The sequence below is a fragment of the Phocoena phocoena genome, chromosome 14 (assembly GCF_963924675.1).
Source record: "Phocoena phocoena chromosome 14, mPhoPho1.1, whole genome shotgun sequence".
NCBI lineage: Eukaryota > Metazoa > Chordata > Mammalia > Artiodactyla > Phocoenidae > Phocoena > Phocoena phocoena.
Window position 1 is genome coordinate 82,764,129 of NC_089232.1, and position 25,678 is coordinate 82,789,806.

General features: G+C 53.7%; 1 protein-coding gene across 1 annotated transcript in view; it reads right to left on the bottom strand.

Moving 5' to 3' along the window:
- Positions 1 to 25,678, bottom strand: part of HPCAL1 (hippocalcin like 1) — a 112,187-nt gene that overhangs the window by 29,778 nt on the left and 56,731 nt on the right. The window contains exon 2 of the mRNA XM_065890779.1: positions 2,587 to 2,673. The gene's annotated coding sequence lies outside the window, so the exon portion shown is untranslated. The remainder of the gene's footprint in view (positions 1 to 2,586; positions 2,674 to 25,678) is intronic.

The following is a 25,678-nucleotide window of genomic DNA, read 5'->3' on the forward strand; positions in this document are numbered from 1 at the left end:
CTGCAACAAAAAGAATAAAATACCTAGGAATAAACCTACCTAGGGAGACAAAAGACCTGTATGCAGAAAACTATAAGACACTGATGAAAGAAATTAAAGATGATACCAACAGATGGAGAGATATGCCATGTTCTTGGATTGGAAGAATCAATATTGTGAAAATGACTATACTACCCAAAGCAATCTACAGATTCAATGCAATCCCTATCAAACTACCAATGGCATTCTTCACAGAATTAGAACAAAAAATCTTACAATTCATATGGAAACACAAAAGACCCCAAATAGCCAAAGCAATCTTGAGAAAGAAAAACAGAGCTGGAGGAATCAGGCTCCCTGACTTCAGACTATACTACAAAGCTTCAGTAATCAAGATAGTATGGTACTGGCACAAAAACAGAAATATAGATCAGTGGTACAGGATAGAATGCCCAGAGATAAACCCACGCACATATGGTCACCTAATTTATGACAAAGGATGTAAGAACGTACAATGGAGAAAAGACAGCCTCATCAATAAGTGGTGCTGGGAAAACTGGACAGCTACATGTAATAGAATGAAATTAGAACACTACCTAACACCATACACAAAAATAAACTCCAAATGGATTAAAGACTTAAATGTAAGACCAGACGCTATAAATTCTTTAGAAGAAAACATAGGAAAAACACTCTTTGACATAAACCACAGCAAGATCTTTTTTGAACCCCAGAAATAAAAACAAAAATAACCAAATGGGACTTAATTAAACTTAAAAGCTTTTGCACAGCAAAGGAAACCATAAACAAGACAAAAAGACAGCCCTCAGAATGGGAGAAAATATTTGCAAATGAAGCAACAGACAAAGGATTAATCTCCAAAATATACAAATAGCTCATGGAGCTCAATATCAAAAAAACAAACAATCCAGTTAAAAAATGGGCAGAAGACCTAAATAGACATTTCACCAAGGAAGACATACAGATGGCCAAGAGGCACATGAAAAGATGCTCAACATCACTAATTATTAGAGAAATGCAAATCAAAACTATAATGAGGTATCACCTCACGCCGGTCAGAATGGCCATTATCAAAAAAGCTAGAAACAATAAATGCTGGAAAGGGTGTGGTGAAAAGGGAACCCTCTTGCACTGTCGGTAGGAATGTAAATTGATACAACCACTATGGAAAACAGTATGGAGGTTCCTTAAAAAACTAAAAATAGAACTACCATATGACCCAGCAATCCCACTGCTGGGCACACTGAGAAAACCATAATTCAAAAAGAGACATGCACCACAAGGTTCATCGCAGCTCTATTTACAGTAGCCAGGACATGGAAGCAACCTAGATGTCCATCAACAGATGAATGGATGAAGACGATGTGGCACATATATGCAATGGAATATTACTCAGCCATAAAAAGGAACAAAATTGAGTTATTTGTAGTAAGGTGGATGGACCTAGAGTGAAGTAAGTGAGAAAGAAAAACAAATACCGTATGCTAACGCATACATATGGAATCTTAAAAAAAAAAATGTTACTGATGAACCTAGTTGCAGGGCAGAAATAAAGAGGTAGACATAGAGAACGGACTTGGTGACATGGGGTGGGAGGGCAAAACTGAGGCGAAGTGAGAGTAACATCGACATATATACACTACCAAATGCAAAATAGTTGGCTGGTGGGAAACAGCAGCATAGCACAGGGAGGTCGGCTCGGTGCTTTGCGATGACCCAGAGGGGTGGGACAGGGAGGGTGGGAGGGAGGCTCAAGAGGGAGGGGACACAGGGACATGTGTGTGCATACGGCTGATTCACTTTGTTGTGCAACAGAAGCTAACACGGTATTGTGAAGCAATTAGACTCCAGTAAAGATCTATTCAAAATAAATAACTAGGGCTTCCCTGGTGGCGCAGTGGTTGAGAGTCCGCCTGCCGATGCAGGGGACGCGGGTTCGCGCCCCGGTCCGGGAAGATCCCACATGCCACAGAGCGGCTGGGCCCGTGAGCCGTGGCCACTGAGCCTGTGCTCCGCAACGGGAGAGGCCACAGCAGTGAGAGGCCCAAGTACCACAAAAAAAATAAATAAATTTAAAAACTAGTTTAAAGAAAAATTCTGCCCCTTGTATTTCTTTTTTTCTTTTTTGGCCTTGCTGCATGGCTTGCAGGATCTTAGTTCCCTGACCAGGGATCAAACCTAGGCCCTCGGCAGTGAAAGTGCCGAGTCCTAACCACTGGACCGCCAGGGAATTCCCTGCCCCTTATATTCTGATTCGCTAATTCTCCTCAATGGACGCATCCCACAACCAAAGCACCCAGGCCAAATGACTTACCCACAAAAACCCGGCCAATTTAGGACAAGAAACCTAGATTACTGTAGGACCTGGGTGGTTCTTTTTGTCTCCAGGCCTCAGTTTCCTGACCCATCTCATGGGAGTGCTGGGCAGGCTGTCCCCGCAAAGCCCGGTCTTCCCTGTTTGTTCCGCTGAGCTGGGTCAAGTCCGTGCACACCGGCACGTGGTCGGGATCCCATAGAGTGGTAGAGGCCCCTCAGCTCTCCATCCTCACCTGCCCCCAGGCCCGTCTGGTCTCCAGGAACACTTACCCAAGGCCAAGTGGAGGCGGAGAGGGAGCAGGGATCAGAACCTCGGAGGCCGGTTCCACGTCCTGGCCCGGGCTGCTAGACCATGCCCTGCAAGAGAGGACAGACCAGTCATGTGGGGTGGGGACACCCCAGCTCAGAGCAACTGACTTTCTCCCCGGTCGGTTCCGTGCAATCTACGCATATTTCCCCGTTATCTTCTCGCAATACAAGGTTCTCTCCCCCCACAGCAATGATGATGGTTTACATGCACTCACTGGAGCGGTCCTGAGGACGGGAACAGAGTAGCTCACCCACCGGGAAAGCCCAGGCCCCCACAGTGTGAGGGCCCCCAGGGCGCCCCTTGCTGCTGCAGGCTGAGGGGCTGCAGCTCCCCCGAACTGACTGTGAGCTCCACAAGGGCAGGGAGGCGGCGTCTGTTTCTGTGCAGCAGGCTCCTGGCCCAGAGCCTGTATGCAGCAGGTGCTCAATAAATAATCCGTGTTTGACAAACGAGTGCCCCAAAATGCATCACACGGACATGACTGCAGGCAGAGCGCGCTTTGCTCAGAGTTGAAATTCGACCCTGCTTCACCAATACAGAGCTTCATATGCCAGTTACATTACTTAGACGCACTGCTAGGATTCCAGACGTGGAGCAGAAAAGCCACACATCTTCCCACCAGAAATTCTCACTGGAGGTCACTTACAGATTTTATACATATACAGACACACACATATATATCTATATGTAACATTTTTAATAGACTTTATTTTTTAGAGCAGTTTTGTGTTCACGGCAAAGCAGAGCAGAAAGCACAGAGATCCCACAGACCCCCTGTCCCCCAGACACAACTTTCCCCACCTTCAGCATCCCCTCCACACACCGGGGTATATGTGTTACAATTGGTGGACCTACAATGATACATAGTATCACCCCAAATCCATAGTTCACATGAGAGTTCATTCTTGGTGTTTTACATTCTGTGGGTTTGGACAAATGTTTAATGTCCTGTATCCACCATCATAGTATCATACAGAGCAGTTTCACTGCCCTAAAATTCCTCTGTGCTCGCCTCGTCTCATATTTTGAAAAGGCGCTTTCACGTCAATGATCTCAGCGAATTCATCTCACGACTCTGTGATCTCTGCTTTGACACTCAGGGAAATCAAGGTCCGGACAGGGTCAAGGGCCCTCCACAAGGTCACCCTCGTGAAAACCAGTAACAAGAGTCGGTGGCAGAATGTGCTAGAAGCATTGTGTCTGGTGGTCATTTTATCATCCTAACAGCCTCCTAACAGCCCTGGCGGGGAAGGTCCATTCTAACCCCCGGTTTACAGAGGAGCAAACAGACTTGGGGACACTTGCCAAGGTCACACGTGGCTAAGTGGGATGTTCAAAATGCAAATCCCTAAACCCACTTCTGCTCTTTCCAGATGCACTTGTTAGTTACAGGGGCTTATAGGAGGCATGAGAGTGCAGGGGGAAGGCACCGCCTCGGGTTAGGGGGGCCTTTGCTTTCCCGGAGCTGGAGCAGGTGGGTCCCAGGGCTTCAGCCCTCCTGCGGGGACCCCGCCCTCCAGCCATACTGCACAATTAATACCTAGGGGCCTCGCCTGGCTGCAGGTCAGTCCAACATCCGGCCACAGAGGCCCCACCATTCCCAGCCTCATGGGGGCAGCCCTGCAGGAACATCGAGCTCAGGGATCAGCTCAGGGATGGATGAAAGCATCCCTAGTCCACATGGACACCGTCCTGTCTCACCAGACACACCCCAGCTCTCACGGGGCAAGCTCTGTGCAGTGGGGAGAGCAGAGAGGTGCACCTGTGCTGAGCGGCCCTGTGATCTCTGGCATCCTTAGTTTCCCCATCTGTGACAAAGCGGAGGGGCTGGATCCCTGGGAGGCTGGGCCAGCTCTGACACCAGGCTTCCTAGCAGGAGGGGCCATCATTCCAGAGGCTTCTGGCTCCCAGGCTGCTTGGGAACACTCCATTAACTCAAATTGCAAATTTCCTCCTGGCTCTATCGCTGAGCCACAGGGGCTCCCCCAGCCACCAGCTTTCCTGTGACAGATAAAGATTACAGTCATTGCTCGAGATGGAATCGAGGAGCAGAAGTCATTATGCAGAAATAATTATGTCGAGTTATGTCTGGTTGCTCCTGATTTCTGCCTCACAATTGTCTTACAAATGGTCCTGCCTCTTCCTCTCCGGGACAGCAAACTGCGGAGGCCTGGGTGATTCAGACAGACCTCCTGGGCCCAATTGTACTGCTCCAAACTCCTCCTGCTGGATGGGGCATCAGCATCGTAGGGCAAGGTTCTCTGTGACACCCTTTCCTTTCTCTGGGCACTTGGGACAGAGGAGAGGTAGAAGACAAAAGCCCTGGGGAGGGGGCACACTCACTGACTCACCCACATGCCCCACTGCATTGAACCCTCCTAGGAGGCCCTCTTCACCCATCACTTTCTCCTGGGGCCCTGCCTGACCTCTCAGCCCTTCGTTCACGTTAGGCCTAAGGCACCTCCCTCTCTTAGGTCTGGGGTCTCTGAGGAGTGACTCAGGCAGTGACTAGGATTGATTCATTCTTGTACTCCCAGCTCCTAGCACAGAGCAAGGCCTCGGGAGAACAGAGAGGGCTGTGTGGCTGGACTGCTTGGGCTCAAATCCTAGCTCTCCTATTCCCTAGCTGTGTGACCCTGGCCCATTATTTAACTTCTCTCTGCCTCAGTTTTCCAGGCTGTAAAATGGAGACGATAATAATCCGACCTAGTTCTCAAGCTCTTATAAAGATTAAATGAGCTAATGTACACACACACAAAAGACTTGCTCATAGGAAGAACGCACTAAATGTCAACACTGACTAAAAGAGCAGAGAGGTCTTGAAAACATTCTTGTAAGACTCTAAGCCAACTAGAAAGACACAAACTATCGAAACTGACTCAAGAAGAAATATGTCTGAAATACCTATAACAAAGCAAGAGATTGAATTAATAATCAAAAAATTACTCACAAAGAAAAGCCCAGATGGTTTCACTGCTGAGTTCTGTAAACACTTAAAGAATTAATAACAATTCTTCACAAACTCTTCCAAAAAATAGAAGAGGAGGGAACACTTCCCAACTGGTTCTATGAGGCTAGTACTACCCTGATACCAAAACCAGATAAAGTCTTCACAAGCGAAGAAAGCTACAGACGAATGTCCTAATGGGCATGGATGAAAAGAAAAAGAAACCAACCCTCAACAAAATACTAGCAGACCAAATCCAGCAACATAAAGGATAAAAAGAATTATACATCACACCAAGTGGGATTTATCTCAGGAATGCAAGGTTGGTTTACCATTTGAAAATCAATTAATGTAGTATATCATACAATAAAATAAAAAGCAAAATCACATGCTCGTCTCAATTGATGCAGAAAAAGCATTTGACAAATCCAACATCCCTTCATGATAAAAACACTCAAACTAGGCATAGAAGGAAACTTCTTCAGTCTGACAAAGGGTAGTTGTGAAAAACTCACAGCCAACATCATGCTTCATGGTGAAAAGACCGGATGCTTTTTCCCTAAGATCAGGAATGAGACAAGGATGCCCACTCTTGCCACTTCTATTCAACATTATACTAGAGGTTCTAACCAGGACAACTAGGCAAGAAAAAGAATACAAGCCATCCGAATTGGAAAGAAGAAGTGAAATTATTTCTATTTGCAGATGACATGATCTTATATATAGAAAATCCTAAGGAATCCACACACACAAAAAAACCCACCTAAATAGAATTAATAACATAAGTTAAGCAAGGTTGCTGGATACAAGATCAACATACAAAAATTAACTGTATTTCTGTACACTCGCGATGAAAAATCCGAACACGAAATTAAGAAAACAATTCCATTAGTGATAGCAACACATATAGTTGTAAATGTACTAAAAACCATCGCGCTGTATACGTTCTAAGCGTGAATTGTATGGAACGTGGATTCTACCTCAATAAAGCTGTTTTTAAAAAAACAGAATCCAGGCCGGCGCTCTTGTGCTTCTCTACCTCAGAGGACAGAACGGCAAAGGCGCAGGGAGACAAACTACAGGGCTTCCCAGTGCTACAGCCCGGGGACCCAACGGGGCTCAGAGCTCGTCAATGTGGCCGACCTTGAGAACCTGGCAGACTCAAGTCCAGGCTGAGCTGCAAAACTGCCTTGAAACACCCGTCTCTCCCCACAGCATGCACTCCAGAAACATGCTGAGTGCCTGCAGTGTGTATTAGGTGCAGGGACACTGGCCCAACTTTTGAGGAGCCCACAGCCCAGTGGGGTACCCGCAGGCCTGTGCCAGATGTTAGGGGTGGGCAGCCAAACACAAGCTCTAAGGATGGCTCTGCATTCAAGGAGGTGATCTGGTCCACTGGTGGGGCAGGGAGGGAGGAGTCCCCTCAGGATACACCCTCGGTCCAGGCTGAAAGAGCTCAGTTCCCGAAACCACACACGCTGCCCCGCAGGGCACTCACTGTGAATTGCCACCTAAGAAGCAACAGTTCTAGGGCCATTTCTGGGGCCAGTTCCTCCTCTAGTTGCCCAGGCCTGGAGGGCTCAGTGCCCATCGTCCTTGCTGCCCAGCCCTTGGGAAACGCGGCTACACAAGCTTTTTCCTGCCAGGGCTCGACGCCTCCTCTCGCCCAGACACAGGCCTCCTGGGCTGCCCCTGATCTGCCCACTCATACCAGGGTGGATGTGTGCTCAAGAGATGACAAATTATTTTAATATATCCTGAAGTCCAACTTAATTCAGCAGCAAAGTCCCGGTGGGAGAAAAATATAGTGGGTCTGGAGTCAAAGACGGATGGATTTTGGATTATGACTATTTCTGAGGTGACTGTGGTTTTGGGATGACTAATCCCCGCATGGTCCCCAGGTAATGAGGGCAGTGGCTCGCAGAATACTTTCACACAGACGTTTGGCACAAGACAGAGGCATTTTCTTCTACTGCTCAATTCAAGAACTGAGTTAGAGGGGCTGCATGTCCTGCAGGTGTCCCCGGGGGCGGGAAAGACCACAGAACATACCATGGAAGCCAAGACGTGCTGGTGAGACCACACAGGATGCAAGCTTCACAAAGGGGAGCAGGACTGGAAAGGACATCAACGCGATAGCGAGCTAAACCCTGAGCCCTGCGTGGCCATGACCAGTACCCAGCACTAGCCCTCCGGTCACCTGGGGCCCTGGCGGCTGGCCAGCTGCATTCCCAGCTTCCAGTGGGCACTCACAACGTCTTATTGTAGCTCCTGTGTCCACTCCCATTACTTGGGTATTTGAGCTCCTGTCACAGAACAAAAGGAACCTACAATCTCCAACCATTTTGAAAAACTGTCATATTTACTAAAGATGACTACACACACGCCATGAACCAGAAATCCAACTTCTTGATGTGTTCCCGACAGAAAGTTGGACCTACGTCCACCGAGAAGGCTCACAGCTGCACGACTTGTAAAAGTCCCTGCTGGAAACTGTCCCTGTGTCTATCCACCATCAATGAATGAGAAACTGTAACGCGTTGGTACAGCGGAGGACCACAGAGCAATCAAAACGAGCCTCAGTGACACACGGCACAGAGATGAAGCCCTAAGCATGACGCTGAGTGAAACGGAAGACACAGAAGAGCACACGCTGCGTGAGTCCATTTACAAAACGGACGCACGGTGGTTAGCATCAAGCTAGCGGCTGCTCCTGGTGGGGGGCGATGACCAGAAATGGTCATGAGGGAGCTTCCGGGCGCTGGTGACACGGATTTGTTCACCTTGTGGAAACTGACCAAGCTGTCCACTTAATGCACACAAGTTAAATTTCAGTAAAAAGTTAAAGAAAGGAAGCAAGGCACCCGCTGTCATTCCTGCATCCATCCCAGCCCACCCGGCAGAACTGCGGGCTTCCCGGGAGGCCCACCCAGGCTGAGGACTGGTGGTAACTGTTCTCATAGCCCATGGGCATCTCCCAAGATAGGTCCACTTATGAAATGGTGGGAAGAGAGAGCTCTGAAGTCGGGCAGGCTGGGTTCAGGCCCTGACCTCCTCCAGGGGCCCCAGTTTCCCCACATCCGTCCAGGGAGGCTGCTAGAGATGTGAGTTTTCACGAAGTGAGACCCCTGTGGACCCAGCGCCCAGCCTGCACTTCCTGAAATGTCAGCCATCCGTTTATTGGACAGAAATTTACCGACGAACTACTGTATGTGCCAGGCGTCAGGGGTACTGAGTACTGACCAGCACCCCGCTTCTCAGAGGGCTGGCTTTCCAGTAACAAGACCCCAAAAGAGAAAGCACGCGCAGATCACAAACTGCTAGGAAAAAAATAAAGTGAAGCGATCTGACAAAGATTACCAGGCGGCTAGGTAACTCTAGCTTGGATGCTCAGGGAAATCCTGAGTCAGGGACACACATGAGGAGGAAGGGACAGACTTAGGAGGACAGCTCAGAGCAGAGTGAACAGCAAGTGCAAAGGCCCTGAGGTAGGAGTGTGCTTGGCATTGTCAAGGAGCAGCAAGAAGGTGAGTGTGGCCAAAGCACGGCAAACAAGGCCAGGGGAGGGGGGTAAGAGATGGGGTCAGCAGTGAGCAGGGGCTCAGAGGACGGGGCAGGGAGTTCACATTTTTATTTTAAGCACAATTGTTGTAGAAGAGCTCTGGGAAACCAGAGAGTGCTACAAAAATACCAGGCATTGGGGAATGGGATTATAAGATTCCCTGGAACTGAGGGCAGCAGAAAGTGGGACCTTCTTGCGACCCTCCAGGCCTCCCCCAGTGGTGGGGGGTTGGGGGTAGGGGCAGGTGACTTCTAACGGTCCTGCACTTCCTTGAGACGTAACATTCGAGTTTGTTCACTCTTGATCCTCCGTGGGCAGGAAAGAACATAAAATGGCTCACTGCCCACTAATGAATTCCTAGAGCCTCCGGAGGCCCAGCCACTGCTCCCACTCGACAGGCGCCCGATGCCAAAGACCAGGGGCCATAAAAACCCTGCCTAGCGTTCTTCTCAGGCGGCGTCTGAGGCACCTCCTGTTCCCGACAGAGGAGGAAAAAGCAAACCTTTGCCAACAGAGAACAATGAGGCAGCCACAGGGGAAACACCGGTAGGCCCGGGGAAGGGGGAGCGAGAGATGCAAACCCGAGCCGGTAATTTCTATCTGGGGGCACATTCTGCCCACAGAGACGCCCACCGTCAGCTGTCAGTCTCGGCCAGAGAACGAGCCTCACGCTTTTGCAGTTGAGGGGACCCTAGAGACCTCAGGCTGGTGCCGGGAAGTGGCCAGGCCTCCCCCACCCCCGTGAGGCCACCTCACCTGCCATGTACATGGACCCCCACCATGACTTCACTTGGGAGGAAAAGGTTCCGCTGCAAATAATAACAAAGAAAAACCACCCACGTTGTCCCACCCTTTCTCTCACTTTGCAGTTGAGCAGACAAACATCCCCGAGAGAAGGGTCTCACCCAGGACCACAGAGCCAGGTCCAAGCCCGACACGGTCCTGGAGGGATGCAGGCGCTTTCAATCTGCTGCGCAGAGATGCGAAGATTCAGGCCCCTTCCAGGTGCTCAGATTGCATGTCACCTGTCCCCGCTGGTCACTTGTCCCATGAGCTGGGCCACAGGCCTCTCTCTTAAATGTTCTGAGAATTTTATGAGTAACGGTGTTGGAGAAGAGAGGGGAAGGGTTTCGAACGAGCTGTCAACATTGCTCTTTTCCTCGAAAGCCCGTGGGCAGGAGAGGACAGGAATGATGCACCCCGTGAACGGCAGCAAGGGTCACATCCGTGACCCCAGCTGACTTCATGACAGCGGGGGACACGCTGGATTCAGTCTCACCCCCACTTCATGGATGAGAACACGGAGGCCCAGAAGTTCAGGGTCTCTCCTGGAGCCACAGGCCCAGAGAAAGGAAGAGACTGTGGGCTTCTGACTCCCACTCAGGTCACTCAGGGGAGGTGTCAGCACTCCCAAAGGGGCTACTTGATGTCCAACCAGTTCTTCCCCTGCAGAACAGCTGTCCCTTCGAGGAAGGAGGCTCTCTGCCGGCCCGGGACGTGCCCGGTCTGGTCCCAGGCTTGAGGTGGGAGCTAGCTCTGGCCAGCCCACCTGCTTCTCTGCCCTATGTGCCTCCATCCACTGACACAGAGAGCACACAGACCCAGAGCCCTGCCCTCTTGGGGCTTAAGTTCTGGTTACGTATGGTTCATGCCACACATTATAAGTCCTGAGGGGGGAGAGGGAGGGGTTTGCAATTCTAAACAGGAGCCAAGGAAGGGGTCACCAGGTGACAGTGGCCATGCCTTGTGGACAGGCGCCCCGTGGCCTCTGTTCTCTGGCTGCAGGCCCAGGTGGGGTCCCTCACTGTGGACGTCTGGAGTAAGTAACGACGAAGAAAGAGAGCACGGGGGTGCCCTTACCGCACCTGACATCCCAAAGTCCCCTCCCTTCACAGACAGTGCGGCCACAGCTGGTCAACAAAGGACAGGAAGGCCGCTCCTCGACAAGGTGTCCCTGGGCCCACCCTGGATGCCCCGGACAGCAGGTACTAGAGCATCAGGAATGGGGCTGGGTACCAAGCACCCCCTTCACATGGAAACGGCCCGAAGCGCATCAGATTTGGACTCTGACATGTCACCATGTGGCTCTGGGCAAGTCACCTGTCCTTCGTGACTGCTTCCACCCTGTGAGCTCCCGCAGGGGACTGCAAGGACCAGAGGAGGCGACACATTCACGTGGAGGCCCTTGAAGCTCCCAGCGTTTAAGGCTCTACCTCAGGACCACTGGGCACACTCACACACCGCCCCAGTCTCAGGATCATCACCCACCTGTAGATGGGGAAATGGAGGCTCAGAGACATTAAGCCACTTTCCCGAGGTCACACAGCCGGACGGTGCTATGCCAGCTGAGCCTGCCGGGCCCTGCAGGCCATATGACCTGCACAGTGGAGGCTGCCAGAGACTACACCTTGCCTTCGAGGAGCGACAGATAAAGGGGCGAGGAAAGCGGCGCTAATTAAGCACTGAAGTGTAATTAAGCGAGACGTGCAAGGCAGCGCAGAGGGTAGTGAGGTGGGGTCTGTGTGGAGGGGCCTCTGGCCAGACTGCCCGCAGAGCAGTCTCCTCAGGCCAGGCTCCAGATGCCTGCCCCGTGCCCTGACTGAAGCCCTGGTGGTCCCCCAGGCCCCAGCACTGAGCGTTTGAGGACTCTGACAATCCAGCCCCAGTCCAGGTACCCCTGGGGCCTCAGGCTGAGGATGTGGAAAATTCCGAGACTCCTTCCCACACAGCCTCCCCCCATTCCCGGGGCGCTGGGAGTCTGTGAGGCCTGCCTGGAAGCCGCCTGCTGGGGCTCCTGGCCCTTGAGACTGAGCGCTGGGAGGGCTGGGTCTTGTTCCTACATCTGTCACGCACGGCGCCTGGAGGGCGGCGGAGCGGATCCTCAGTCGGCGTTTAATGAATGAATCGGCAACCAGGCCGCTCCGAGGAAGAGGAGATTCGAGATGAGGCTGCTGAGAACGACACAGCCATACCATGGAGGGCTTTGAGCACTGGGGTCCAGGTCGCTTTTGGCAATATGGAGCCACGGTGGGCTCTTAAGCAAGGGATTAGGAGGAAGACCCGCGTGGCAGCCTGGGCAGGAAGGAAGGACAGCGGTGCCGAGGCTGGTGTCAGGGAGACCATCGGAGGAGTGGGGGTGAGCGACGAGGGCACTGACACTCGTGAATATCGGGGATTTTTAAGGGTGACTGCGATCACATGTGGCTTTCAGCTGGTCACACACAGAAATGGGAAACAACCCCGCCCCCCAAGACAGAACTCTAGTGCATTGTTGGCGTTAATGTCCTAGTTGCTGGTCCACCCTGAAACCCCCAGGCCAGCTTGTGCTCCGGGCTGTGCTTCCCAAAGCAGGTAACCGGGAGGAAAAGCATAACTTCCCCACAAAGAAAGGAAAGCGCCTAGAGAGCATCTGGGCTCCCCTGAAACGCAGCAGCCTGCAAAGCAGCCCGCCAACGGACAGCCAGGGCCGTGGAGCATTAAAGCAAGTTCTCCTGCGAAGCCACTTATCCAGCCTCTTATTCAGCACAGAGCTCGCGCAGCCGATGTGCCGTATCCGTGATGAAGGGGATAGTCATCTGAAAACACATATAAATTATTCATTCCCCGCAAACCAGCAGCCTCTGGGTTCCTGCGGCAGCTGAAAGGCTCTGCGAATCCTATTAGAGACAGCGCTCAGCCGAGCAGACGCTGGATCCCGCCGCCGCCCGGTGTAGGCGGCTCTAGCCGGGACCCACACTGCGGTTCCGCGTCCGCGGGTTAAAGAAGCCCGGCGCCACGTGGAGAATCACAGCCCTGCCGGCCTGACCCGGGCGGCACGGGGCCCCTGGGCAGAGCATTTACACCGGAGGACCGGGTCCCAAGGAGCTGCCTTCCACACAGAGCCTCCCCAGGCCCCCACTCCGGGGTCTGCAACGCCCTACCACCACCCATCAGGACCCAAGCCTGGGGTCGGCCCGCTTGCTCGAATGCAGAGTCCCAGGCCCTGCCCCAGACACCCTCTGGGGCTCAGTCCGCAGCACCGCATTTCCCACACACGCTGGAGCCGAGGTCACCAGGAGAAAGTGCTGGGGTCCCCGAGTCACCCCCGGATCAACGGCAGCTCAGCCGGCCTCGCAGCCCTGGACAGCCCTAGGTCAGGTTCTGGGCCTCTCAGGGCCCCAGGTGCTCTGGGGGGCTCTTGGGAGGATGACAAGAAAGAACCTTTGCAAAGCAACTGTCACACATGGGTCTCTGCCCTCTCGGTGTCTGTATCTTTGATTCCAGCCTCTCAGCTCACTTCACAGCTGGGAAGGAAAGCCTCAGGGGTTTTGACTGCCAAGGCGGGGCTCCGCGCCACTATTTCCTCCGCCGGGAACACGCCCTCCGTCCCCACGGCCCGTTCCCCGGGGAGGACTCCCACCTCCCCGCAACGCTCCCCTCACTTTGAACGCACTTTGCCGGGGTGCCGCTCGGCGTCTGTAGCACAGGGGAGGGGCTGTGGACGGGACGCCCACAGGCGGGCACAGAGCCGCGGGTCAGCGTGGCGGTGAAGCGATGACCGCGTGAGAGGGGCGCCCGCGGCCCACGGCGCTCGTTCAGCTGAAAGCTGTCTCTCTGCAGACTTGTTGCACGTGATGTGGGCGCGCGGGCTCTGTCCCTCCATCCCCGTCCTTGCAATGAGGCATCTTCTGCAAGAGCGACACTTCTCACCTCTCTCCTTGGCGGGGAGGAAGGAGGGGGCTTATCTGACCTGAAAGAAACGACCTTCCAACTTCATTCCCCCAGCCCCGCTCCCGTCTCCCCTACTCTTGTCCCGACAGCGGACGCTGGCAGTGGGTCTGCTGTCTGCCTACGACTGGGAAACATTTTTAAGGGTGAGAGCAAGTAGCAGGAAGATGATTCTGGCCACAGAGCAAGCTTGCCAATCCAGAACTACCGGCAAAAATAGCGTGTGTGTGTGTGTGTGTGTGTGTGTCTGGAGACATTTCTGGTCATTATAACTGGGGCGGGGGAGGGATCGGCAGTGGGGGAGTCATCTACTGGCACCTGATGGGTAAACGCTCCTAACACCCCAGTGCACAGGTCGCCCCACCACAAACAGTCATGCAGCCCAAGCTGTCCACAGTGCCAAGGGTGAGATCCTGACATAAACGCTGTCCCCTGTTGCTCATCACTTGGGTCCACCTCTCCACTGGTTTCAGAATCTAGTGGCCTGGGGTGTGCTGATGGAACCACACCCTCATCTCCAAATGCCAGGTCAAAGGTCCTGCAGGGCGCAGAGCCACTGCTCTGCCCGCACCCACTGCTCTGGATTCGTGGCGACCACAGCCACGTTGTACACTCACCCCACTCGGGGGCAGCGGGCAATGTTTTAGGAAGCCCAGCCCTCGGGGTAGTATGAGCCCCCATGAAGACCTGGGGGCTGCCTCTGTCCTGCACCAGCGGTGACCCAGGCCAACCAAGATGCCCAGGGGTTCCCACATTTGACCCTTCTCACAGGAGTGATGGGCTGGTCTCTGAGATGGAACAGAAGTCTCATATATGCATCCTTTCACTCATTCAAAACACATTTAATTGAACACCTACTATGTGCCAGGCACTTTCCCAGGTGTTACCGATGCAACAGGGAACATGCGCAAATCTTGCTTTCAAGGAGCTCACTTAAGTGTCCCAGGAGATTATGGGGCAAAGTGACAAGTGCCATAAGGATAGTGAGTATGAAATTCGAGGGGGGCCGTGGTGAGACGTACAGCCCTACCTAAGGATCTGGGAAGGCTTCTTGGAGGAGGTGACATCTAAATGGCAACCTGAAAGATGACTAAGAGTTAGCCATGCAGAGAAAGAGGAAATGCAGAGGGGTGGGGTCTAGGGAGAAGCTTTTCCAAGGATTCCCAAGATGCTCCCTCACCCAGGCAGGGGCAGTTGACACACCACAGGGTGGTGGGCGGCTGCAGTCAGGACCCCCAGCTCCCAGGTTAAAGGGGCCTGAGAGGATCAGGTGGGGAAGCCTTTGCCAGGAGCCCACAGGCTTGTGTCCAGCAGGGCTGGCCTGGGTGTTAGAAGCCCAGGGGCCAGTCATATTGAAGACACAAACAGCAGACACACATCCACCCCCGCCCAGACCACAGCAGTGGCCCTGCATAAATACTCTCTGGCCCCCTGAGGAGGCAGGCTGACCTCTGCTGGCCTGCCCACCACCTTCTCACCATCCCCAGGGCGCAGGACCCTGGTGTCCCTAGACCAAGCCAGCCTCGTGCACTTCCTGACTGAGAGCTGGATTCTTTTTTTTTTTAATTATAAATTTACTTTGGCAAAGGGAAACGCAGCCCACAGTTTCACAACCAGCTCTGCCTACACCTCTTCGGTGCTGTAGACATTTGTGCCGTTAAAATTGTGCCAAGGTTTTCTGCAGTGATGACAATTCCTGTCTGGACCTCCAGGTAGACCCGGCGCAGGGAGCCCACCCTCCCTTACAAGAGGGCCCCCTGGCTCCCAGAAGCTTCGCCCAGAGGACGCACAGCCGGGCCTGCTCCGGACTCCAGCTCGGAGGCTGCAGTGCAGCCTGCGTGGACCAACCGGGAAGAGTCAGGATCCGCATGTGCGCAGAAGCCTCCCACGTCTTTCCATTTTTTCTCAAACCTGCACGCTCATGAATGAATGAATCTGTACTAAACCAAAGTGCACAGCTTGCCTTTAACCCTGTTAAATTCGTCTTATGTTCCGCTCGTCCTTTCAACCTACCAGAGCTTCTGGAATTTCACAGCTCTCCAGTTTTGTACCCTCAGCCAATCTGATACACAGGCCACATCTTATAAAGCGGCGGCTGAAAACACAGACGCGGTCGGCAACCACCATCCCGTCACTCAAGGCGTCGGGGGGTCGGGTCATTCGGCTGCCTGTGAGGCCACCTAACCACTGATCTTCAGCGCCCGTCACCAGAGGCCCAGCTGCACCATGCGTGAAGGGCTGGGCCCCCAGCTGTCCTCTGACAGCCCAGCCCATCAAAAAGCAGGCGGAGTTGCGTGTCCTCACGTATGGCCACCCTCAGACCTGCCTCCCAGAGCCATCGACACCTTGCCTTCAAATTAACTCCCGCTGGGAAGCTGGGACGTCAGGTCTCATCTCTAGAATCGCTCGTTTGCTCGGGTGGACAATCACAGGCCTGTGGGCTGGAGACCCAAACACTCTTCCAGTGGAGGGAGCAGAGTGGTACGGGGGGCAGGTCACAGGGTCGCATCCAGTGCCAACTCCCCACTCCGTCCTGATGCCCCTGGGAGGGTGCCAGGGGCACGAGGACCACCTTCCATGGAATGAGAAGGCTGGGCTGAACCACGTCCAAGTCCAAAACTTCGTGACTCTCCATTAAATTTTACAAAAACTTTTGCTGTAGTTGCCGTTGTTTCATTTTGTTTTGTGTGTGGCCATGCGGCACGGCACGCGGGATCTCAGTTCCCCGACCAGAGATCGAACCTGCGCCCCCTGCATTGGAAGCGTGGAGTCTCAACCACTGGATCGCCAGGGAAGTCCCTACAAAAACTTTTTAATGACACAGGAAAATGGGCTGAAATGAGAGTAAATGGAAAAGGTGCGACGTGACACGAATGTTACATGACGTCAAGGAAAACATACTGCTATGTCTCTTCACCTCTCTGTAAATAAATACTGACCAGAAGAGATGGCCCCAAAGGTTAGCTGTGATTATCTCTGAACTGTCGGCCTGCAGGTTATATTTGCTTTCTTCTTTTGATCGTTACCCGCCTTTTTTACAATGAGCATTTGACATATATAACCAGGGCAAAAATATTTTGAAGGACATGCTTCTCCACGACAGACGCCCAAAGGACAGCAAGCTCCCCCTGGCCCCGCGCCCAGCACCGTGCAGCACCCCCCTCTGGGGACAGGAGGTAAAACTGACAGCTGCAACCACATCTCTCTGGCCCCCGTGGGCCTCGGAAATGTTAACGCTTCCTGCAAAGGAGTCCCACACCTCCCTTCAAGGCAGCCTTTTAAAAAAACCAAGCGTGAGACTATACTTCCTCCATTTTGCCTTGGGCAAGGCAGCTGCAGAGTCTTGACACTGGAACATGCCAGAGAATTCAGACAGCTGAAGGCATCCTCAAGATCCTACTATGTCAGAAATCCCACCGAGAGCCCGAATCCAAACAAGTTCCCCCAAAAGGGCCAGTGTCATCCTGTCCTCTAACACCCAGGCTGACAGGAGGACACGAGCCTGGAAATTACCACCTTGCCTCAACTAAGGCCTTCAGTCCAAAGGGAAGAGGCCTTCCCAGCCCCATGCCTTCTGGCTCCGGCAGCCCTCCCTTCTCTGCACCTGCTTCGATGCCCTACCCACGTGCTGCCTTCCCTGCCCCTCGGCAGCTCGTGCCCCCGGGACAACTCTGAATGTTCATATACGTTTACGTGTTTACTTTTCCACACTGGGCCAGCAGTTCTCCAGGACAGAGCTCCCTAAGAACCTGTGTGTCTCAGTGCCAAACCCAGCGCTTGGGTTGAATGGAAGACAGGAGAGAAGGAGAAAGCAGGTGGTTCTGTGTTTTGGTGAATAACCTTGGCCCCGGGCACCGCCCAGGGAGCTGCTCATCTGCTGGGGAGACAATGTGAGCAGAGAGGGAGGAGGGAGGACCTAGGGGTGGGCTTGGAGGCAGACGGGGAGGAGTGGAGGGAACCGCGCCCAGGTGGGAGGGCGTCCTATGTGGCCAGGCACTCGGGTGCCAGCCAGGTAGTGGGTGAGGCCACTTAACTATCCCGGAGTCCACGATTGGGAGACAAACTTATCAGCAAGCAGTATGGCAGTGACCCTCCACACACCTGTCCAGGTGACCCCCTCTGCATCTAAAGCAATGGAAAAACAGAATAAATCCAGAGCGTCCAGCAACTCTGGACACACAAGGTACTTCAGTACATTTAGTACCAAGGGCTTTAGCTGGGGCTCAGTTCAGCCACCTCCCACTCGGCCATTCAGGGTGGACTCGGCCCCCGCTGCCCAGCTTCCCTCACGCCTCTTGGTGGCGCCTTCTAGAAGGACCAAGCACTGAACAGCAGTGTGTTAGTTTAACAAATCGTAGTGCACGCCGAGGAGTGAAATAGTAACAAAGCCTGCAAAGTCTGGCCACACAGGGTGATTTTAATAAACAGAGTAACATTTTTCAGTAAGTTATGACGTTAGGTCACAACACAGTATGTAAAAAATAGAGGCCCGTTATGGTAAACTTGAATGAAACATGCATTTTGTGACATTCACGAGAGTAGGAACTCTAAGACAGTGTGAGCCGGGGCGGCCCTGCCCGGTGAGGAGGGTTTATTTCCCCACTCAGACTTTTAAGGTTGCCCCAAATTGCTCTCCACTCTCCCCCACGGGCTCTGGCACTGGCTCGGCCTGGACCACCCTCCTCGGCAGTGGTCCCCATACTTTGCTCACCTATCACCTTCTTAATGAGGTCTGCCATCACGACTTACCTAAAACTGCAAGACCCCCGCCAGCTTGTCTCCACTCTCCATCACCCTGCTCGATCAATGCCTTCCCGTGGCGTGTAGCACCTGACACGTGATACGATTTACTCACCACGTTTATTATTGGTACCCCCCAAGAAATGTGCACCTCTTGAGGCAGGAAGCTTGTCATTTTATTTTTCAGGTGGATCCCCAGAGCCTAAAACGGTGCCTGGCACATAGCAGGCACTCAATAAACACCTGTTGAATGAGGAACGAACATGTATAACTTTTGTAACAAGGAAAAAATAACAGAATATTTAAATCCTTTTTCTTCTTCATCTAGGTCAGTCATATTTCTCCTTAATGCTAGACCTGGGTATTTTCATATGCTTTGTCGGCATTAAGAATGGGGTCTTTTTTTTTTTTTTTTGCAGTCAAGCCCTTTAAGGTATAACTCACATACTGTAAAATTCACTCATTTTAGGTATACGGTTCAGTGGGTTTTACAAATGTGTATGGCTGTATAACCACCAACGTAATATTTTCAGCACAAGAATGGGATCTTTGAATATTATATGATAATAAGTGGGCGTGGCTTACATGAATATTTATCATCTCTCCAACTACTCTTCTGATTAGTTTACTAATCGATAGGTTTCCAGTTGATTCCTTCATATTTTACCAGATACAGAAGAAGGGCAGAAAGACATCCAGCACATGCTCAGTGCCCCGTGTGCACAAGGGGTTGCTGTAGAGACTTTTTTGGGGTTTCATTTTCCCCTCCAACTCTCAGAGGGAGGCACTGTCCCCACCATACATGGGGCAGCTAACTCATCCAAGGTCACCCGGTTGCTAAGAAGACGATCTGGGGCTTAAATCCAGGTCAATTCTGATTTCAGAATTCACGCTCGTCCCAACAAATAACGGTACAGTTAACGTGACCGCCACCACCAAGCATGCAGCTGTAATTTGTGTTCTTACTTCTGCGTCTTGTCTGACAGCTTCGTCTTGAGTTTCCTAAATGATATGAAACAGGAGTAGGGGTCATTCCCAGTCTCTCTGCCGTTGTGCTTTACCCGGACGGCTGTGACACACAACTCTGGGACTAAGAAAAGCCCCCCAAGACCCCCTAAGACCAGCCCCAAGATGAGTAACAGGGTGTCCGGGCAGGAGAGGTTTCTTTTTTTTTTTTTTTTTTTTTTTTTTGCGGTACGGGGGCCTCTCACTGTCGTGGCCTCTCCCGTTGCGGAGCACAGGCTCCGGACGCGCAGGCTCAGCGGCCATGGCTCTCGGGCCCAGCCGCTCCGCGGCATGTGGGATCCTCCCGGACCGGGGCACGAACCCGTGTCCCCTGCATCGGCAGGCGGACTCTCAACCACTGCACCACCAGGGAAGCCCAGGAGAGGTTTCTTGTCAATACGGTGCTGCCTGGTGAATTCTACAGAGAACGAAACGTCGCTAAGTGAACAAAAACAGGCGTTCAAACAGTAGATGCGGGCTGATCCGCCGTATGAAATCCTATCTGTAGGGTTACGGACCCATGCAACAGCATCCCAGGGTAGGATGTACACCGAAGTGTTACCTCTGTGCTGGGATTAAGGGCAGGAATTCTCTCCCTCCCCACATGGCTTTGTTCGTCTATGATTTTCTCATTTTTCTTCTCCAAAGACAGCTAATTAGGAAAGATACTCCAGACCCCCTCTGGGCTCAGATCTCCCTGCAAAGACCACCCTTCTGCGGCCAGCCCATGGATTCTTCCACTGCACAGACATCAGCCTACCACCCCTCCCCCCCCATCCCTCCAGTCCGTACTTTAAGGTGTCTATTCTGTGTGGCGAGTAGGCCAACGAAGCCCTGTCCCCTGGGCGTTCCCCCCAACCCATCCCGCCAGACTGGTCCTCACCGGGGATGACGGGGTTAGGACACCATCTCTACGCCACTTGGTGGGGGGGAACGTCTGCCTGCCTCCTCTCTGTCCCAGCTTGGCTCCCAGGCCTTTCCAAGAGGCCGTCACGGAACCTCTCAGTCAAAAGCACTCTCTCCTTTCCACCCAACACCCCCATCTCCAGACCCCGCTCCTGCCTCACTTGGATCCCATCACATGTTTCATCTCTGAACTAGATGCACCCATGTCTGTCTCCCTGCACGCTCCTAGGAGCCAGGCCTCACCCGCACCCAGCACGGGCCTGGCAGTCACGGGACCCTGGGAAGGCCAGCTCAGTTCAAACCGTGCCTCCGGTCTAGAGCGTCAGCCCCTCCGAGGGCAGGACAGGGCCCCATCTCTGCATCCTGTGCTCTATAAGACCTTGAAGAGACAGCAGTACATGAAGAGCAAGGGTACAAATGAACTTATTTACAAAACAGAAGTCGAGTCACAGATGCAGAAAACAAACTTATGGTTACCAAGGGATAAGCGGGGGAGGGATAAATTGGGAGATTGGGATTGACATATACAGACTACTATATATAACATAGATAACTAATAAGGACCTGCTGTATAGCACAGGGAGCTCTACTCAACACTCTGTAGTGGCCTATATGGGAAAAGAATCTTAAAAAAAAAAAAAGAGTGGATATGTGTATAACTGATTCACTTTGCTGTACACCTGAAACACAACATTGTAAAAAAAAGAAAAAATTTCAAAACAAAAACATGAAGAGAAACAGCTCCCCAGGGCAATCTGCAAAGACCTCAAGAACCATCAGATGGGGGGCAACAGGCAACCCTGGAAGGTAGGTGCCGATATTGCAATGAAAACAAAGACCAGAAGGGGATACACAGAGGAGAGGGAGCCTGCTTTGGGAAGCCACCATCCGTGATTTCTTTTTTTTTGCCCTGTACTCTGCCAACTAGCTGATAGGTTGTTACATAACTCTTCTAATTAAAGTAAGTGTGTTACGCGGTCCGCTGTCCCCTGGGCTCCGGCGTTCTGCCCCAGTGACCTGAAGGTCGTGGCCCAGTGGCTCAGGGGAAGATCTAGGACACCCAGAAGGAAAGAAAGGAGGCGCAGGACCGTGGGGACGGGCACAGACGGGGGCGGGGTGGGGGGCTGCGAGCTAAGCCAGCCAGGTCACCACAAGCGCCGGGCAGGGAAGCAAGGATGCAGCCAGCTGGATTTTCCTTGAGGCCCAGGGGGAAAACAGACTAAAATGCATCAGAAAGGCAGCCATGCCGGAGCCCAGGTGAGGCAGGGTGGGCGGTCTGGATTAGGAGCCCCAGAGCCCTCTGGTTAGGAATGGAAACATCCGAATCTACCGGGGTCGGGGCGCCACTGGGCCACGCCAGGGCGCCCAGCTTCCCAAGGGCCTGTGCCTGCCCGGCCTGGGGGCCTTCCTGGTTCCAGAAGCTGGGGGCCAGGTGGGAGGAGAGTCTGCTTCCCAAGGCTGGTGGGAGATCTGAATGAGAAGGAGGTCTCAGATCCGAGGGGGTCAGCTCTGGTCCCCTGCAGGCAGGAGCCACCCCAGGACCACAGAGGCTGCACCCGGACACAAAGCTGTGACATGTGACTCAGCCAGAGCCCGGGACTCAGAGCGCTGAAGACGGGGACACGCTCCAGCCGCCCCAGAATCAAGGGACCTTTCGTCCTTGTGTTAGGATTCTGAAACATTAAAAACCCGCCAAATCCAGGGGCTTTTGTGTCTGGTATCATCTGTCCTGAGATCTGCTCTGCCACCCAATCTCCGGTTTCGAGGAACATTGCTGTCACTTGTCGCTTTAGATCACTTTAAATTTTAATTTTTCTATTATCAAGTCAAACGGTAACGATGCCACGTCGAGGCCTCCGCCCACCTCATGTCTTATTCACGGAGAAGCAGCAGTGTCTTCAGGGAGAACGTGCGGGAGGCCCGGTTCCGCCCCTCCCAGGACAAGCCCCGCTGCTCTGGGCCTCAGTTTCCCGCCTGCCTCCCATCCAGTCCGGGAATCTTGCCCACCCGCCTGCCCCGGCCCACAGGCCATTCTCTTTCCTGGAGCATCATCGGCGCTCAGACCTGCTAGCCTCACCGGCCTGGAACATGTCTGTGGCTCTGAGCCACCTGTGGGATGAGGCCAGCATGGCGACAGTGAGGCAGGGGGGCCCTGAGTGCTGATCTGCTCACTCGGGAGGGCGCTGAAGGATGAGAGGTGGGGAGAGGGGTCCAGGAAGCTTCCAGAGGCCACAGGGGGCTGGCCGCCTTCTCCAGGATCAGCCTCAGCTTCCGGGCCAGGGAGTGTGGGCCCCCGCTGCCCCAGTGGCAGTGCCTGTGACACTGTGTCACATCTATGCTCCCCTGCCCATCTCCCCACCCAACCGGGGTCTCCCGGCATCACGCCTCACCCAGCGGGTATCCCCCGCATGGAACACAGCATCTGGAACACAATAGGGGCTTAGTAATTGAAGGAGGGTGGGAAGTGGGCGCTCGACACACTCAGGCAGAACCAAACTGTGCCCCAAAGAAGCACCTCTCGGGAGATTCTGCTCCCTCACCTGAGCCGCGCAACCCACAGCGCCACCCGGCTCCCTTCCGCGGCTCGTGCCACAGAAAGGCAACCTTTCAGATCTTCAGCCCCAGCTGAAGAACGGTCAGAAACAGAGATGAAGCCAAAGTGAGAGCAGAACCAGCTGACCTGGTTCTGACCTCCGTTCACCCAACACCCAACAGTCGAGCAACGCAGTTCTTGGGCTTTTATGCTAGAGAGAGAAGGCCCTCGAGGTCTATTCTGTCATCTTCAAACTCACCAGGCAGAGGAAACGAGGGATGTGAAGCCGCCTTCCGAGGACGAGAGAGCCGTCCAAAGTGCAGCAGACCCAGTCAGGACCCGGGGAGAGGGCGGCCAGGCCCGCGGACCGTAGTCTCCCCGCCACCCACACTGGCTTCCTGAACAGGACCGGGGCCAACCCGGCCCGGAGCCCCGGGACAGCCAAGTGTGCGGGACCCCGCTCGGCTCAGACGCGATCCCTCCCGTCCCGAGGCTAGCACTTCCTCTTCCTGCCAGCATCCATCTAACTGTTCCTCGGAGAGACAGTCCGGTTCTGCACACAAAGGCCTAGCTAGAGCTTCCCCAGCTGGGGACAAACTCACAAAACAGGCCAAAATCCTAACCCCAAAGTCCCCTGTGCGTGCGCGCACGCACACACACGCAGACCAAATTCCGTGCACGCAGCCATGGACACACCGGGTGCACACGCACACGTGCTGCTTCTCGGTCCTCCACCCCATGCCCCACCTCCTCTAGGACTGCTGGGAACTGGGTTGGAAGAAAATTAAGCTGGGGGCGTTGGGGTGGGGAAGTAGTGGCTAGTAAGGGGAAGGGGAGATTCAAGAGACAAAGAAGAAAAGGGCTCCCAGATTTATTTAGCTACCTCCACTGGGGCCCCCCACCAAGGACAAGCTTGGGCTGCCCTGGGCAGGATGCCAAACACAATACCTGAGTCCCCACCAGCCCTGGGGCCTAAGCCCGTCATTTCTTGAAGGTAAGTGGACCAGGTACGGCCTGCACGTAGAGATAAGGGCTGTATACAGAAGGAGAAAGTTGGTTTCTCCTGAATGTTAAGAAGCGTATTTCAAGCGGTGGAAAGGGTTCAAAGGACACACTGGAGCGGCCTAGTGAGGCCAGAGCCTTTCCCTTGTTCAGATTCCTAAGCTGAACTTCTTAAAGTATAACGAATTCCGGTCCGCTTGGACTCACGCTGCTTTTCAGCTCAGTGCAGCTTTCCCTGTTGGATCCAAACACAACGTATAGTATTTGATTAAGAGGGAATCAAGGGACCTCCCTGGCAGTCCAGTGGTTAAGATTCCACCACGCGCTCCCACTGCAGGGGCTTCCTGGTCGGGGAACAAAGATCCCGCGAGCCACACAGCGCAGCCAAAACAAAAACCAAAACAACAAACGATAAAAGAGGGAATCAAATAGGGGACAGCTGCCAACAAAGCTGGCAGGCTTAACTGCCACCTCCTCCAGGGATCCCACCCAGCGCTCCCACTGCACCCGCCGTCATGGGAGCTGTATCAGGGCCACCGTGAGAACACCTCCCTCTGTCCAGAGAGCCCCTGGGGGCAGGAGCGGTCCTGCCGTACTTGGACTTGCACCTCATCAAAAGGAACTGAACCAGAAAGCACCAGGAGGCCCACAGGCACTGCTGGTTAAAACGACCGACCGCAGCAAAGCATGTTTTATCAACCAGCTCCCTGCCTTGCGGCTGGCCCCATTCTCATTGCTTAGGCAGGGCTCGGTTACATTCCCTCGGGCCTACTCCCGGCCCTGGGCCCGGGGCCCTACGTGGGAGATGAAAACGGAGGCCCAGCTATGGGCCTGGATCCCATGCAGCCTAACACTACACCCAAGGTCACCCAGAGGACGTCCACACATCAACGGCACGGAGAGAAGGACCAGGTCAGAGCAGAGGGGAAGGAGGGGACGGGAGCTGGCAGCAGGCTGAGGGCTGTCCTTTCTGGATCCGAGACTCTCTCCTCTGAAGTTCCTTAGGAAAACTCACTTCTTCCTGGACACACCAGGGTCTAAATCTGCCTCCTGTCTCACTGCTGGGAGGGCCTCCGCGGCTCCCACCTCTCTGCAGTAGCAGACACCTCTGGACTCACACCCTGGATGGGGGCCGGCCAGGGCCCAGCTCCACTCCACGCAGAACCCAGACAGGCGCACGGGGCAAGTGTCTACACTCGCCCGGCCCCCAGACTCCCGGCCAGGAGGCAGGAAGGCAGATGCCCCTGCAAGGCCGAGAAGGGCACCCCAAGACCTCTACAGGGTCTCCTGATACCGTGAGGCCGGAAAACCCCAGAGAGAATTTCCCAAGGGGTGAAGGAAAGGACAGCCAGCCACGAGGGCTGCCGGGGCCCGTGGGACGTGTGACCCCGAGGAAACAGCCCCAAAGAGGCAAGATGGGGCACAGAAATCAGGCCACAGCTATTCTGTGACTCTCCAGGGCACAGGGGGACGTCTCCCTCTCCCTGATCCCACAGAGCTGGAGGGACATCCCTCTGCTGTTGCCGCCACCCTGAAGCGGCATCTGTAGCTGGCTGGGTGCTAGGCAAGTTCGGCCACGTGGGCCAGGCGGGGCAGCCGGGCGCCGGGCGGCACGCTGGGCGGGTCTGGGTCCTACCTGGAGGTGGCCTC